Here is a 12736-nt window from a genome sequence, read left to right as displayed (position 1 = left end):
TTTCACAACAACCCTGGAAGGTAGGTTAGGATAAAAGAGAGGTGTGGGAGGGAGTGGCTGAAAGTCACCCAGTGAGGAGGAGGAGGAAGAGACCTCAGTCAGCAGCTCTCTCTCTCTCCCCCCCCACTTCTCCCAACATGAAGCCATTTCAAGTTAGCTTGCCTCAACAAAAAGACAGAAGAATTACCAACGATAGAAGAATGGCAAATGAAAATGATGGACTATATGGAGCTCACAGAAACGACTGGGAAACTTCATTACCAGAGGGACGACGCGGTGGAGAAAGAATGGAAGAATTTTAAACTGTATTTAAAAGATCATTGTATGATTGAAAGTTAGCTATAATTTGAGGATAAAATAGGCTGTTGAGTAGAAGGTAGATGATTAAGTTTTAAGATGATAGGAGTAAGATAAGATAAAGTTTAATTATTTACGCAATGTTATAATATAGGTTAAGAGGTATAAGATATTAAGGAATTTTAGTAATTAGAAGGTAGATTATGAGTGTTTGGTGTGGAGAACTAGCCTCATGCCAGGTAGGGGTTAACTTCTCTGACAGTTAGAACCCTCAGGGGCGGGCTTAGCCTGAGTATAAAACACCCCTCCCAGTGGTCAGGAAGGCAGTTGAAGTGTGGGCAGGAGGAGTTGAAGTTAGGGTTGAAGTTGAAGTGTGAGTCAAGAGATAGAGCTGGGAGTTTAGAGTCTTAGGTGGATGTTAGCAGAGAGGATAAAGAGATTGTGAAACGTGTTGTTATTGATATTTAGTTAACTATTAGCGGTAATAGGCCGGTAACATTTAGAGGTATTAGGCTGGTATAGGACAACTGTTATAAGCTTCTCGAACAACCTTTTATTTATCAGCAACCACAAGCTTTGTACTCAATAAACAACTTTTTAGTTCACAATATCCTCGTCTGTGGTGAATGAAGTAAGCAGGATCCAGCTAGTAGTCTGAAGGGCTGCAGCTGGGGACTGTTTGTCGTTGGTGCAGCACTCATAGACCGTAAAACGTCCGGGGGTGGGCTGTACAGGGCGAAGGGCCCGCGACATTAAAGTGGTGGCAGCGTCGGGACGAAAGATTGTCATAAAGTGGTGGTCACATTGAGATCAAAGATCTAAAGTGTTGGCAAGAAGTGCCAAGGTACAAGAAAGATTTAAGGGTGACGCATTGTGTGAAGTGTGAGGCTTAAAGAGGATTTAAGCAAACTTCAGTGAGACTCTACAATCTAGTCAGGAAGGGGGATCGCATACACCTGGAAAGGGAGAAGGGGAATTCAGAGAGGAATTACCTGGCCCTAGGGTGTGGTGTGATAGCGCCTAAGACTGTGAGATTGTGTGAGAATTACAAAGATACTTTGCGTTGGAAACTATTTCAGGCAGAAAGGTTTATAGTGAGAGGTCGGAAAAGTACGCTGGATAAAGTGCACTGAGGTAACTTTAGGCGTGACTTTGGACCTAAACTGTGGAAACTGAGCCTGAAGAAATAGTTTAACTGAAACATCCTTGATTTAAGTACAGAAATAATACCACCAAATAAATAGAAAATGCCACCTAGAAAGACTAAAACAGCTCTTAGGGACTCACAAGTAGAAAGCTCTGAAGAAGAAAATGGGGTTTCCCAGATTGAGGAAACCAGTACTGAAACAGTTAACAAAAATCCTACTGAGGGGACGAGTTTTAAAGCCTCAGAGGAATTTGAAAAATGGAAACTTGAGAAGGAATTTAATTTAAAAATCGAGCTAGCGAAATTACAAGCTGAGGCAAAAGAGAAAGAAATGACCTTAAATCTTGAAAGAGAAAGAGAAAGAGAGGCAATAGCACTGAAAGAGAAAGAAATGACCTTAAAGTTACAAGCTGAAGCAAAAGAGAGAGAATTAAATATTGAGAGAGAGAGAGAAAGAGAGGCAATGGCACTGAAAGAGAAAGAAATGACCTTAACTATTGAGAGAGAAAGAGAGGCGAGAGAACTGAAAGAGAAAGAAATGACCTTAAATATTGAGAGAGAAAGAGAAAGGGAGGAAAGAGAATATTTATTAGAAATGAAAAGACTTGAATTATCAGCGGTAGATAATAGAAACAACAACAATAGTTCCACACAAAATCCTAGCAGGGTGGATTTAAAAAGATTCCCTGACTTCAGAGATAAAGACGATCCTGAAGCGTTTATCATTTCTTTTGAGAGGGCTTGCGAAGATTTTGAAGTAAAAGATGAGGAGAAAATGCAAATACTGAGAGCTCGTATTAGTGGAACATTAACAGAGATTTATTCTCAAATGCCATCTGATCAATCCAAAGATTTTGAAGCATTTAAACAGTTGGTTTATGTGAGATTCGGAATTACTGCAGAGCAACTGAGACAAAAGTTTAGAACAATAAAAAAAGTGCGTGAGGAAACATTCGCTCAATTAGGAGCAAAAACTACAAATTATTTAAACAAGTGGCTAGAACAGGAGGGTGCTGATTCTGTGGCAAAAATAAAAGAGGTGATCGCATTGGAACAATTTTATGACACGATTAATAGTCATCTGAAGTATTTAATTAAAGAAAGACGCCCTAAAACCATCCTGGAAGCTGCTAATCTGGCAGATGAAATAAATGAAATCCGAGAACACGCTTATGATGCCCCAAAATATAAGGACAAACATTGGGAAACAAATAAGTTTAAGAAAACGCAACAGCCCACAAAATTTACCACAGAAACTGCCAAGCAAATTTTTCCCGCCAATGCAAATGCTCCCCATAACACGCCAATGACAACGGGGGTGACTGAGGGAAAAATAAATAAGTATGGTGAGGGTAAAAGACCTGAATTAATCTGTTGGCAATGTGGGAGAAAAGGCCATAGACAATTGGACTGTAGAACTGAACTCAGAACTAAGAGTGTAAATAATATCCCTCAGAAGCAGACATATTGTGTCCAAACTGTGGAGACAGAGCCAACTGCCGACATGGTTGCCACGGCAACCGAGGCCCAGTCTAGAGAACAGGCTGATGAGTTACCAGTGGCCCAAGTTGTGAGGTGCTATATAATTCAACAAGATGACATGCTATTACACAAAACAGGAGAAGAAATTTGGGTGAATGGTAAACAATATAAAGGCTTAAAAGACACAGGGTCTCAGATTAGTATTGTACATCCTGATTTATTAAAGCCAGAAGACTTTATTAAAGGCAAAACAATCAGTTTAAAAGGAATATCAAAACAGCCAGAAATCTTGCCAGTCGCATTAGTTAATCTGACATATAAACAATGGTCTGGAAAATGGCAAGTAGCAGTTTCACCAGAAATCCCAGCTCCAATGTTAATTGGGTGGGATCTACTTGACCATGTACAGAGTGCATTTGTGACTACTAGGGCACAAAAACTGCGACAGTTACCTCAGGAGGAAAGGCCTGATACAATTGTTGAACTGACACAAGATACAAGTTTAGTGCCAGTTACAAATAGTCAAGCAGCTAGTTTTGCAGCCAAGCAGAAACTAGATACAGATTTACAGAAATATTTTCAAGCCACAGCCTTGAATACAGTATTAACCCCTGAAAGCCCGGAGCGGTTTATAGTCAACAATGGGTTGCTATACAGAGAGATTCTTTTAAAGCCTAATAGAGGGGGTAATGAAATCCACAGGCAACTGATAGTACCTACTGAATTTAGAACCAAGATAATACAACATGCACATGGCAGTATCTTTGGAGGTCACTTGGGAATCACCAGAACCAAACAAAGGGTGTCCCAAAATTTCTTTTGGCCTGGGATGGGCAAGCAAATAAAGTTATTTTGTCGAACGTGCCATACTTGCCAATTACAAGGACATGGACAAGATATTTTATTAATCAGACCAGTAAACAGTGACAAGTTACAACTGACATGGGAAGGTCCTTGTAAGATCATTTCAAAAATGAATGATATAAACAATATAATTCAGCATGGTGAAGGGAGGCGGGTCATGCAAAAGAATATGATAAACCCAACCCAGTCACTAAACCATGAACCCAATCTAGACTACAGTAGTCACGTTGTTGAAAAAGCCTGTGATATTGGTAAAGGAGTGTCTACCTGCAATATGACCAGTGACCTATCTGTGAGATCAGTTAGAACAACTAGTCAAATTTATGATAAACCATTCATCAGTTGGAAAGATAGAAAGGAAGACGTGCTAGAAGTTATAGCTGGCATGGGGTCCCATCGACTTTCTATGAAAGTGAAAGTGTTTCCTACACTAGAGATTGTGTGGTGGGAGGATGGGTACCCTGCTGCTCATGCAACACAAATAAATGTCCAAAATGAATGTGGTTACACAGCATTAACAGGGCTACCACGTCAAAGGCATACAAAAGTAGTCTTAAAATTGCTCGAAGTGGGAACTGATAAATCAATACAGACCAAAGATGAACTGACAACAAGGGAGATTGCTATGAGCAATAAGCAATCAGAGCTTTTTAGCCTATTTTTATTAAGTGATCACGCTTGTCTAGAAAGCTTCAGCAAGCTGATTAAAAAAGAAGATATCCACAAACTTCTGAAAATAGTTCCCAGTGCATTTAAAAGCCAGACAACCGGTTTATATGCAGCTTATGATGACCTGGAGATGTGTGTACAAGTCCGCGAGCTTAAACATTTAACAGAGATCCTGAAGGAGGGAGAGGTTGAACTAAGAGAGCTTTTGGCCCTGAGAAACAAGGACTCTACCCAGCTTGGGATCCACAATCGTTACAGACGCCTCGAGCGCAGGGATCGGCATGGGATTGTGTCATCTGGCCGGGGAAGACAGCTTACATCCCATCACGTTTGGCAGAGAAAAGACTGGTGCCCCGAGAAAGATACTTCTTGCGACGGTTAAGGACGATAAGGAGCGTGAAAGGATCCTAAACATCATCGCAGACGCCTTATAATGAAGACCCAAAGACAAAGGTTAATGGACAGTTACGGTTTTTCTTGCAATAAAGACTTAATGCTGCATGAACTATTGTATATAATGTTCACAACTATATGTACTTTTACTGAAGATGTAATATTATGCCATAGTTAGGTAATATAGGTAAGAGTTATAAAATGTTTGTTTATGTAATGTCTATAGTGATGTTTAAAATGTTGTTTGTATCAGAGGGATACTTTGGCTAGTAACTCCTCTGATACAAACCTAAAAAGGAGGGAGGTATGTGGAGAACTAGCCTCATGCCAGGTAGGGGTTAACTTCTCTGACAGTTAGAACCCTCAGGGGCGGGCTTAGCCTGAGTATAAAACACCCCTCCCAGTGGTCAGGAAGGCAGTTGAAGTGTGGGCAGGAGGAGTTGAAGTTAGGGTTGAAGTTGAAGTGTGAGTCAAGAGATAGAGCTGGGAGTTTAGAGTCTTAGGTGGATGTTAGCAGAGAGGATAAAGAGATTGTGAAACGTGTTGTTATTGATATTTAGTTAACTATTAGCGGTAATAGGCCGGTAACATTTAGAGGTATTAGGCCGGTATAGGACAACTGTTATAAGCTTCTCGAACAACCTTTTATTTATCAGCAACCACAAGCTTTGTACTCAATAAACAACTTTTTAGTTCACAATATCCTCGTCTGTGGTGAATGAAGTAAGCAGGATCCAGCTAGTAGTCTGAAGGGCTGCAGCTGGGGACTGTTTGTCGTTGGTGCAGCACTCATAGACCGTAAAACGTCCGGGGGTGGGCTGTACAGGGCGAAGGGCCCGCGACATTTGGGATTTAAGAAGTTACGAAAAGGTATTCACAAGGGATGCAGGAGGAGGAGGCAGGAGGAAGTCCCACCACAATGTGAGGAAATAATATTAGGTATAAGAATTATGTATGTTAGTATGTTTTGTTCTTATTTGTTGTTTATGTAGTTTTGTTTTATGTAGTTATGTTGTAAAACCTTAATAAATATTATTATAAAAAAGCTTGCCTCAACAAAGATGGGAATCCAGGACTCTCTGTGACAAAGTGAGAAGCTGTGAAGGCTTAAGGTTTTTTTTGTGATGGTCCTGGCAGTTTCAGGGCAGTTGGAGATTATGCGATAGCCTTCCTGGCTACTGGTTCCCCATATTCCCCCCAGCTCTCACCGGATGCTATGGCTTAGCTCTGGCAGCTGTCCCTCAACCTCTAAGCATCAGAGAATATGTATAAGAGGACTCATCTTAAGCAAGCTTTCCCAAGCATAACAGCTGGATTCAATTAAAAAATTCATTTCAGTAGCACCTTAGAGACCAGCTAAGTTTGTTATTGGTATGAGCTTTTGTGTGCAGGCACATTACCATGAAGAAGTGTGCATGCACACGAAATCTCATACCAAGAACAAACTTAGTTGGTCTCTAAGGTGCTACTGGAAGGAATTTTTTTATTTTGTTTCGACTACGGCAGACCATCATGGCTACCTACCTGTAACTAGAGCTGGATTCAATATTCATTTCTCTGTGCACTCTAACCACTATGCCACTAGTATATGAAAGGTTTCCTGATGCCTTGTGCCTCTGAGAAACATTTCTGGACACATTCAGAACTGGTTTCACCTCCATCAAAACTTCACTGTAGGCAAAATCGAGTCGCCACTCAATTTACCCTAAATTTCAGCAGCTGAAAGGCCAAAGAAAAGACTGTCGTCAATATGTCACAGTCTTGAGCCCATTTGCCCTCTGTGCTGCCCAGATGCCCTAATTCATTCAGATGCCAACGTTATGCACCACTTCCCAAACTAATGGCCGAGGGAGGTGGGCTGCCAACAAAGAGTCATTAAACCTATACCGCCTCCTAATTGAATTGCTAAAAATCAAATTAGGGAGGCCTAGTTGATATACTCCATCTCACTTCAACCATACTACCCGTTCTCTGTGTTGTTGATCTTCTTTTTTGGTGAAGTGTTTTCATTTTCACAGACGCATTTCTAATCTCTGACCCTATTAACATGGTTTCTCTTGAGCGGTTATTTGCATTAGACTGAAAATCAACCAAGTAAGTTTGATTAAAAAAACAAAACCCAAACACCCACAGCTTAGCTTCGGAGCAACCAAATACATACTAAGCAGGAAAGGAACATGCAATCACCCCCCCCCCCCCAAATAAAAGCTCTTCTCTTTTTCTGGAAGTAAAAGGGAAGGGACTTTCTTTGTTTTGTTTTTTTGTTAACTGCTCAGGCTGGTTAATTGTAATGCTATGTTATCACTCAACCTGAAATTTAAAAAAGGGGGGGGATTAATTTATTTTAAGCGTAACAGGTGGGAGATCAGAATAGAAAAACCCAAGGCTATTCTAGAGTGTAAAATTTTACCGTGGATCCTTGCAGAACATTTCTGTAACTAGTGAAATAGTTAAGGCATTTCTTGTTCGTTTGATAAAAAGTTATAGATGGCTTTACATGAGACAAACAAACAATCTAAGTGGTATACAATAAAACCCATACAGCTTCCTAATTGAATAGCTAAAAATCAAATTAGGGAAGCCTGGTTGCTATACTTCATCTCACTTCAATCCTATTACCCATTCTCTAGGGTTTCAGACAAGAATTTTCCCCAGACACCAGGAATTGACCCTGGGACCTTTTGCAATGAACCAGATGTTCCGCAACTGAGCTATGGTTCTCACTGGTACTTATTTCTGGGTGATAATTACTTCTGATTAATATCTAGAATTGCACTGTAAATCTCTATCGCTCTTGACACGCACACCGATACAGTTCAGCCACATACATTGCTGGTGTTACAAAATTTGCTTTATTTTAAGTCAACCCCAATTACACCACATCTATATATATTCACAGCAATAATTACAGGGCTGAGAATTTCAGGTGCTGTTCATTCCATTTGAAAGCTCTTGTTGCACCGGGGGAAACACTGGGAATGCCAGCTTTAGTTTTGTTTTTTTAAGCAACAGCAACCCTGACAAAAATCTTCCCCTGAGGAGTGGGCAGTGGAGAGTTAAATAATGTCAAACAAATAGTTAAATGACTTTTTTTTAAAAAAAAGAGCTAGGCATTGTCTGACTCTCTCAGCTATATTTCGCAGTCAGGTTTGTTTGTTTAAAAAAAATAAAAAAAATCAGATAGTGTAGGTGGGTGTTGCTATGACTAATTTGATGGCCCACCCCTGCACTACAAACATGTTTCACTGATAGATGATGGCATATAGTCAGGTGTTTAGACTGCTGGAATTTTTCACAGCACTGTTTCAATTAGAATGCACTTGCATATCTTTAACTAGGCACAGGATACCATTACTTCCGCCTAAGGGCAAACTTGGTGCCACTCTCAGGACAGATGGAATATAGATGTATTATTGTTGCTGTTAGTGTTATTATCATTATCTAGGAGGAGGAGAAACCGAGTGTCACACAATGCTTCTTTGAATACATCTCCAGGGCTCATTTGTTGCATTAGATCTTCCAAGGAACCCCAAGAGAGGCAAGTTAGCAGAAGAAGTTTGCAAAGTAATTTGGCCAAAAAGGGTGAGCATTAGAGTAAATATGCTAAGTTGGGCGGGAGGGTTTATAAACTAACTAAAACTCTGTGGAGAGATGTTGTTTAAAATCCAGGTGAATATTAATCTTGCTTCTCATGGTAGGTTCCTCCCTTACATGGCTTCCTACAAATAGGAAAATGAAACCTTTGCTTTTGAAGGTTCCCCTAGTAAGTGCTTCTAAATTTAGTTGGGGAAATGAACCAAATTTCATTAGCTTTCCCCCCAAAAATGGAATGAGTTCAGGGTCCTGTGAGTTTCAATTACTTTCCAGTAACTCAGTTCATGACCTCTCGACAGCTTTAAATGGAAAGTTTTTAACCTTGAGCTAGAAAATCACGGGAGGCTCTCATAGCAGATTTCTGCAAAAATTCAAACAGGTGAATGGAGATAGACAGGTGATGGTCTCACCTATAAGCCACCTGACTGTCTCAGGAAGTCTATTAACTTTTCGCTATCTGATAGGAAGCAACAAGGTGAGGACATGCCAAATGATTGAGGAAGACAATATTAAACACATCATAAACCTGGACAGCACTGAGCAGACAATGTGTGGAGATATGAAGAGTCATCCTGCCTCTCTGAATCTATCACAGTGATTTCCCCAAACTGCCTAGATTTGCAATCCTGTTCTGTTCTGCTTTTCATATCAATGATCAGCAGAGAGGAAAAGAAAGGAAGGATTTTCACCCTTAGTGCTAAGTATTTGATCTAGCTTTAGGGGAGGGGGTACTTTTGAGGTTGTGAGGGGGAAGCCCTCCCCAAATATTGTATTATTTGGGGGTACTCTGGGGCACAGGGAAGTGTGCTTACTTTTTGACAAGGATTCTCAGAGTCCTTGAGGAGCTGAATGATATAGGGAAGATCTCGGTGTGTGAGCTAACCTTTGCAGGAAGGGAGTCTGAGGAACTGAGGCAGATGTTGGTGATGAAAGAGGAAGTTCTAGACCTAATAGACAAAATAAAAACGGACAAATTGCCAGGTCTGGAGGGCACCCACCTGAGAGCTCTCAAAGAACTCAGATGTGAAATTGCTGACCTCCTAGCAACAGTATGTGACCTGTCCTTAAGTTTAGCCTCCATACCTGGGGATTGCCCTGGCCTGGGGAAAGTGGTGGAAGACAATGTTAGAGACAAAATAACAAAGCATATAGATGGACAAGTGTTGCCGAAACAGAGTTTATAAAGTCAACATTGCATGGTTAAAGTTTCCCTAAAGACATCAGGCTGGGTTTCCCCTAAAATTCTACCACCATGCAGCACATGGATAAACAGGAGGCAGTGGTGGCCACTGATTTGGGTGGCTTTAAAAGAGGATGGGCCAAATTCATGGAGGGTAGCAGAGGAAGTATGACTCTGAATACTAGTTGCTGGGAGGGTGCTGTTGTGCTCAGGACCTGCTTATGGGCTTTCCATAGGCATCTAGTTAGTCACTGTGAGAACAGGATTCTTATGTTCTTCTATCTCTGGGTAGCGATGGATGAACCTGTCAATTTCCATTATTCTCAGTTTCTCATTTTTCCCAATAATAAATTTAGTACTTGCAAAAATAAAAATAAAATGGTCATCATGAAAATACACCAGCATTTTAGTGCACATGTTTCCTGATCTGCACACTGTTGCATGTAAATTCCCCTAATATAATGCATTATTATGTTATTTTTTTGAGAACATATGCATTTCCATGCACATTTCCCCCATACATATTCTGCACACATGGCTTTGTTGGAAAGTTTTGCATTGCAAAATTGGAGATGTGCAAATTTCAAAGTGTAGTTTCGTTACGGTAATGTTTCGGGAGGTGCAAGTCAGGGAGCTTTGTATTAAAATGAGAACCAATCTCTGGCCATGGTGGTAGAATTTTAGGGGAAACCCAGCCTGATGTCTTTAGGGCAAGGGCTAGATGAAGAATTAAAAGGGCCACCTTAACCATAGGCACCAGGGGTGTGGGGCACCCAGGTGCCGGGCTCTCAGGGGCACCAGGCTGAGAGTCTGTGGCCTGAGAGTTGGAGTCTGGGGAAGAGCCCGCCCATCGGTTGGAGCGCCGCAGTGGGCTCTTCTACTATGGGCGGCTCTGTGCCGTGAGTTTAGGGGCGAGTGAGCCAGTGAGGTGGCCAGCCGGCTCCGCCCTCCTGCACGCCTGGGATTGGCGTAGGGCCGTGGAGAGGCCCGCCCAGCACACACTGCTTACACCACAAGGTGCCCAGCTTTGCTCAGTCGCCAACACCTCAGGCTGGTTTGTTGCTCTGGGCTCCTTATGTTTCCTGATTTCTTTTCCTGAGCAGAGATAAGCGTGGTATCAGCCCCTAAAAAAAGTTGACAACTCTGGGCAACCTGGAGGGGGGGCGCCGGGTGGATCGTTGCACCCAGGTGCCGCATATGCTTAAGACGGCCCTGAGAATTAATGTGTGCAGTCTATGGAGACTAGCTTTTATTATGTACTGACTCCTGAACCACCCTCCTATAGACAAGAAATCAGTAGAATACACACACTATGCTGCATCTGAATTACACAGCATCTCCACGGGAGCAACCTAATCAGGGAAGGTTGCTTCTTAAGGAAATGACAGAGTATCACTTGGGTCCTCTGTGTATTCTCATGCAACTTCAAAGAAAAAAAACTAAGCTGGCTTTGGGTACAGTGAGCTGCTCCCTCCTGAGGCAGTGACGAAGAACATCCTAACTGTTTGAAACAAGGCAGCTGCCAGCCGCGCTCCAAGAAGCAATAAGCATTGCACTGTATCCATGACTTAGTTTAATGTTCTAGGTCACAGCCTGCTTTCACAGGCAAGGTTGTGTGTTTGAAGATCTAATTATACTCTCTTTCTCTTGGAATATTTGCTCTAACCTGATAACAGAACTCTAATTTGTTTCTAAAAGCTAGGGATGGCTGTTCCAGCTAATTTATATTTGAAGAAGATTGTGAAATGGTTTTTGTTGTGGTGGTGGTTTTGAGGAGATCTGTGGTGTTGTCTTCTTGCTGGAGGCTGGTGGGTGTAATGTGACTTGAGTGACAGTGTGGAGAACTGAACCAGAGGCAAGAATGAGGCTAAAACTTTGGGTCTACGTTGTCTTATCTAGGTTTATCTCAATCTACACTTCCCTTCACCAACCTGGCTCCCCCGTGATGTTTTGTTCTACAATTACCATCAGCTCCAGCCTACAGTGGAGCTTTCCACATTTACAAGACACCTCTGGATCAGAAGGATGTGATGTTTTTTTCAGAGATCAGATGTGCTTTTGCATTAAGTCCATATTATAGGGATATGGTTCACTCCTGTTCTTTGTCATCTAGTCATTGCTAGTTTTACTTCCTGGATTTTCAAAACAATTCTGAGAAGGAGCATCATAGCAACACCGAATTCAAAACTTGTCATAGAAACAAAGAATTGTGGAGCTGGAAGGAACCACAATGATACCTAGCCCAGCCCCCTACAATGCAGGAGTCATTCACCCAATGTGGGGCTGGAACCCACAACCCCGAGATTTAGAGACTCATGCTGATTACTGAATACTTCACACATGGCAGAAGTTGATAGACTTTCCAAGCCTTAAGCAAGGCATTTTGACAGCCTACATGAAAGGCAAGCTGCTTCCTCACTCCTCTCCATTCCATGTACAGAAGCCAAATGAATTGGAAATTAAATCTTACATCAATACTACCAGTGGGATAGAGTCCCTTGCCACACCTGAGGGCAGCAGGGCGGTTATGGGGAATGCATGACAGACTGTACAGCAAACATCCCTCTGTCTTCCCAACTGAAGGGCATGACTAGGAGACTCAAGAAGCATAGCTGGGGGCATCCAATCACTGTCCACACCCAGTAGCTTTCACCTCCGGTTGTCTCCTCACTCTGCCTATGGGTAGAGCTGGCCATGCTTACACACAACACATAACCTCCTGGTTGTTCTTTCTTGCCTTAAAATTCCATCCACTCCTTCAAGAACAGAAATAACAAAGTCAATGACAAGAACAATTCAACAGCGACCTGTGCTTTTGAGGACAACATTGGAACACATCCCAGAGTGGCTACACAGCACCCCTCCGAAATCAAAGGTCAATGTTGAAAACCTTGCTCCTCGGCCCCCCTGCCCGCTAACAAGGATACAACAGAGGATATTTCTAATCTAGACAGGCAACTCAATTAAAATCCTCTTCCCTTGATAAATGTATATGTGATTAGGGCTCGTTGGGAAAGCCGTCCTTCAGGCTGCACTAAAAGAGACGTTGTCTGGATATTGATGGGGAGGACACACAGCATAGCTAATGAATGTGTTGTCTCTTCTCCTTT

This window comes from Lacerta agilis, chromosome 10 (assembly GCF_009819535.1).
Source record: "Lacerta agilis isolate rLacAgi1 chromosome 10, rLacAgi1.pri, whole genome shotgun sequence".
Classification (NCBI taxonomy): domain Eukaryota; kingdom Metazoa; phylum Chordata; class Lepidosauria; order Squamata; family Lacertidae; genus Lacerta; species Lacerta agilis.
Note: the sequence above shows the minus strand (reverse complement) of the source record.